This window comes from Penaeus vannamei, chromosome 22 (assembly GCF_042767895.1).
Source record: "Penaeus vannamei isolate JL-2024 chromosome 22, ASM4276789v1, whole genome shotgun sequence".
Classification (NCBI taxonomy): domain Eukaryota; kingdom Metazoa; phylum Arthropoda; class Malacostraca; order Decapoda; family Penaeidae; genus Penaeus; species Penaeus vannamei.
This window is the reverse complement of record NC_091570.1, coordinates 19,650,899-19,655,898: the sequence shown is the minus strand read 5'-3', so window position 1 is coordinate 19,655,898 and position 5,000 is coordinate 19,650,899. Positions and strand designations below refer to the sequence as shown.

At 49.3% G+C, this 5,000-nt stretch overlaps 1 protein-coding gene across 2 annotated transcripts in view; it reads right to left on the bottom strand.

Annotated features, from left to right (window-relative positions):
* LOC138865658 (rap guanine nucleotide exchange factor-like) overlaps positions 1-5,000 on the bottom strand; it is a 331,720-nt gene that overhangs the window by 326,283 nt on the left and 437 nt on the right. The window lies entirely within an intron of this gene.

Genomic DNA, 5,000 nt, shown 5'->3' with positions numbered 1-5,000 from the left:
CATATTTTTAAAAATAGTTAAAATAAACTACTATGAATATCAAACAAGCAAAACGACTGTTACATGTCAAATGGCACACCCGGCCTATGCGGGGAATAACAAGACCCACATGACAATATATTTACAAGACTACAAATTCAAACAAAATAAAGTGGGGCCTCCCAGTCAGAGAGAAACCTCATCACCAGAAGCGGAATCGTGTGGCTGGACGCAGGTGCTAAGGCCTGCTGCACCCCTATCTTAAAGAGGATATTGGCTACACTACCTGTCTGCCAGGTAAGACCTTCTCGGGAGAGAGCGAGAGGGGAAGAGGCGAAATGGGGGGAGGGGAAGCTGATAGGAGGGTGGAAGGAAGTTGATAGGAAGAGAACAGGGTAGGGGAGAAGGGGAGAGACGTGGGGGAGAAGGGGAGAGGCGTGGGGGAGAAGGGGTGAGGCGTGGGGGAGAAGGGGAGAGACGTGGGGGAAAAGGGGAGATACGTGGGGGAGAAGGGGAGATACGTGGGGGACGAAGAGGAGAGGCGTGGGGGAGAAGGGGAGAGACGTGGGGAAAAAGGGGAGAACCGTGGGAGGAAAAGAGGAGAGACCTGGGGGAGAGGGGAGTGGCGTGGGGGAGAAGGGGAGAGACGTGGAAGGAGAAGGGGAGAGACGTGGAAGGAGAAGGGGAGAGACGTGGGGGAAAAGGGGAGAGACGTGGGGGAAAAGGGGAGAGACGTGGGGGAAAAGGGGAGAGACGTGGGGGGAAAAGGGGAGAGGCGTGGGGGGAAAAGGGGAGAGACGTGGGGGGAAAAGGGGAGAGACGTGGGGGGAAAAGGGGAGAGACGTGGGGGGAAAAGGGGAGAGACGTGGGGGGAAAAGGGGAGAGATGTGGGGGGAAAAGGGGAGAGACGTGGGGGGAAAAGGGGAGAGACGTGGGGGGAAAAGGGGAGAGACGTGGGGGGGAAAGGGGAGAGACGTGGGGGGAAAGGGGAGAGACGTGGGGAGAAAGGGGAGAGACGTGGGGGGGGATGGGGAGAGACGTGGGGGGATGGGGAGAGACGTGGGGGGGAGATGGGGAGAGACGTGAGAGGAGGTGAGAGACTTGGGGGGGGAGAAGGGGAGAGGTGTGGGGGTGATGGGAAGCTGAAACTTCCCCGTCTTGAGAGGGGAAAAATCGGGTGTTCCACAGAGTGAATATCATCATCCCCACAGTCTTTGACGCTATATATTCAATGCTGATAGTAATTATACAGAAAATTGGCCCTTTGTTCATCACGTTACAAGTTGAAAGAACCTGACTTCGATACATCCTGCCTTTGACCCTCATGGAAGGCAAGAGAAAACTGTTGTGTGTGTGTGTGTGTGTGTATGTGTGTGTATGTGTGTGTGTGTGTGTGTGTGTGTGTGTGTGTGTGTGTGTGTGTGTGTGTGTGTGTGTGTGTGTGTGTGTGTGTGTGTGTGTGTGTGTGTGTGTATGTGTGTGTGTGTGTGAAATCCAAGTTCAAACGTACTTATTCCCCTGTAATTCCACAAGCACGGCAGCAATACAAACAGCACAGCAAAAAACGACAGAAATATCCGTTTCCCTTAATGCACTCATTCATTCACTCGCCCCTAATTACACGTATATATCCCCATCATTCCTTACACTAGGCCTAGCGCGGAAAGTGCGTTCCGGGCCGGGCGCCGCCTGGGTCACATATGGACGCTACACCAGGCGGGTCCATTTCCCTTCAGCCTCGCACTCACCTCCGGCCGGCGCCAGACACGGTCGTCCGCCGCCCTTCACACGTCCGAGGAAATGGATTCTCTGGATGCTGCACTTTGATCTGTCGCTCCCTCGCACTAACCCCAGCGCCTCGTGCTGCAATCCGGGGCGATTTCTTTATGATAAGCGAGCAATTTCGATGCGGCGACTCTTCCACTAAGATAACTCTGGTGAATCACTTGGCGGCGAGTCACCCGCCCTCGCTGTGATCTCGGAAGATGTCCATTATTATGCGACGCGCCGCTCGGCCTCTCGCTTTTTCTAACGACCCCTTTGCCTCTGACCACCTCCAGCCATCTGAGCCTCCAGGTATCTGCTCTTGAACACAGCTACTGCACATGCCTGGCCCCAGCACTGAGCCTCGAGGCAGACGGGTGACACAATCAAGGGCGGACTTTACCTGGAACACTGCAGGCGCTGGCAGCCACCCAAGCCCTCGCCCGAGACACACCACAACAAACAATGTGGTCCTCATTAACAAATGTAACGCACTCTACATCTTAACTCATTGGCCTCCGCTATTAGGAGGCATACAAATCGAGCCTCAAGCCAGACCTTTCCATTTACTGTTCTTTACACCCTTATACCGAGATGTTACGAGTTTGCTAATTCGGAGGAGAGGGAAAAGGGACATTGGTACAATAATCCATATAAAGGCAGAAGGGACATTTTACACCGTGCACACAAGACTGAGTGTCAACAATTCCTGCGCGTATCTAGCTGCATCTTTGTGGTTTTTAAATATCACCAAAGATTAACAATATCAATAACGTATATTGATTAGTTCATATTCAAACGTCCTATCTCCGGAATATAATATGGAATTACATGACCCAGACATTTTAAGACGAACATATTAGCGAAAAATAAAAGCAGGCCTATCCATATTTCAACGTCCGGATTCGTCTAAACTCGCACTTGCGTCGTTTGTGACTGCGAAAGAGCCCGCCCGCCCGGCTCACACGCCCACCGCCTGACGCAATTCGATCACGGCCCTCGCCACCCTAATCCTTTCATTCCTGCTCCATAGACGGCCCTAGGAATGGTCGTTTTTCCAGCTTAACTTGATGGATAAATTGGAATTAAGTGCTGGTCTTTTCTCCGGCCGTCTGGATGATCTGGTACTCGTCTTTTGCGCGAACCAGTCGACTGCTAACATTCCTCGCGCGCTCTCTGCCCTCTGCTCTACCTCTTGTAATATATGTTACTTCATTATCTTGAAATGTTATTGCTTATCTAAATAAGTTGTCAAAGGCAATCTCTCTCTCTCTTTCTCTCTCTCTCTCTCTCTCTCTCTCTCTCTCTCTCTCTCTCTCTCTCTCTCTCTCTCTCTCTCTCTCTCTCTCTCTGTCTCTTTCTCTTTCTCTTTCTCTTTCTCTTTCTCTTTCTTTTTCTCTTTCTCTTTCTCTTTCTCTTCTCTCTCTCTTTCTCTTTCTCTTTCTCTTTCTCTCTCTCTCTCTCTCTTCTTCCCTTTCCCTTTCTGTATGTGTGTGTATGTTTGTGTATGCTGTGTGTGTGTGTGTGTGTGCGTGTGTGCGTGTGTGTGTGTGTGTGTGTGTGTGTGTGTGTGTGTGTGTGTGTGTGTGTGTGTGTGTGTGTGTGTGTGTGTGTGTGTGTGTGTGTGTGTGTGTGTGTGAGTGTGTGAACATGTAGGCACATTTAAGAGGAAAGATAAGCATACAAAACTCTGTAAGTGTGCTTGAATATATATGTGCAGGCCTATATTCTTAGGTTAGCTTAGTCTAGGGGACTAAAAGTTACAGTATATATGTACAATATGTTTGTTCATTTATATGCCTACACTTCCACGCAAGTGTTAGCAACTGTGATCATTAACTCATGCAATATTTCTCGGGAACATATCAATATAGTTCCCCGATCCATCATCCACAAACTGTAAAACGCATATCTTACTCATGCACTTATCTCTTACACGACATTCAACGTAACGAAAAACTGAGGATCACGATCTATTTTGAGGATGAAACTGAGAGCGGGCGGAGGGCAAACAGGCACACAGATAGAAACAGGAGAGGGGCAATATGGAAAAAGGGGAGGGGAAGGAGAGATTGGAAAGGGTGAGGAAGGGAAGATGGGGGAGAGGGGTGAAGAGAAGAGTGGGGAGAGGAGAAGAGAGAAGAGAGAGGAAAGGAGAAGTGAGGAGGGCGCAGAGAAGAGAGATGAAGAAGAGAGGAGGGCGCAGAGAAGAGAGATGAAGAAGAGAGGAGGGCGGAGAGAATCGAGTTAAGAGAAGATAAAAAGAAGAGAGATAAGAGAGAAGACAGAGAGAGCATCTCCCCTCTCGGCCTGTAGGCCCTCACAATTAATTAACCAAAGCTGCAGGTGCAACGAAGACCGCAGCCACCCCCCTCCCCTCCTGCCTCCAGCCGGACATGTGTGGGAAGCGCCTTGACCTTGGCTGTGTCCATGAGTGTCCTGCGATCACAATCTAGATACCTTCGCTAACAGAAGATGAAAGTAAAGGGAACTCGCTAAAACACATTCCATTTGAGCAGTTTTCCCAAATTTCACACATTATTCTATTATGATGCATCAATTGCGCATTTTCTCGAGAGATTTTTTTAAGTGCCCAAGTACGAAAGATTCTCAGCTAGCTTAATGTGAACACTAGTTTCATGCGATTTACGTACCCATAATAAATATAGGCCTACCTAACGATTAATCAATACACATATGACTTTGGGAATGTTAGTTGACCTGCATTCAAACTATCGTAATTCCGTCGCTAATTAGTGATTCCAGAACTATTAAGATGCCGGTAATTGCTGCATTACATTAACGACTCTGCGGCCGACGGACTGCCACAAAATCAATACACAACCCATACAGCAAATCACAAAACCATACAGAAATGAATTACCGCGGAGGAACACCCCCAAACTCTCTCCTCCAAACCCCCTCCCCCACCCGTACCCCCACGACCTCACCCGACCCAGTGACCGCCCTGTCCCGAGAACGACTCCCCGAGAAGACGACCACGCCGCCTGAAGTCACTCAGACAAAACATCATGAATGCCAGACTTCAGGTAACGTTGACAACCCTGCCTGCCTCCAAGGGTTGCCAAGGTCTCATGGTCATTACGTCATTGAAGGCTTGTTTACATTATCCAAGGAAAAACAAGGATAATCGATATAAGGAATTGAATTCATGGTGATAACAGAGAAAAAACAGGGCAGCAGGTCTCGTTTTATTTTTTCCAGGGTCATGAAAGAGAGAAGAAAAGTTTTTGTCG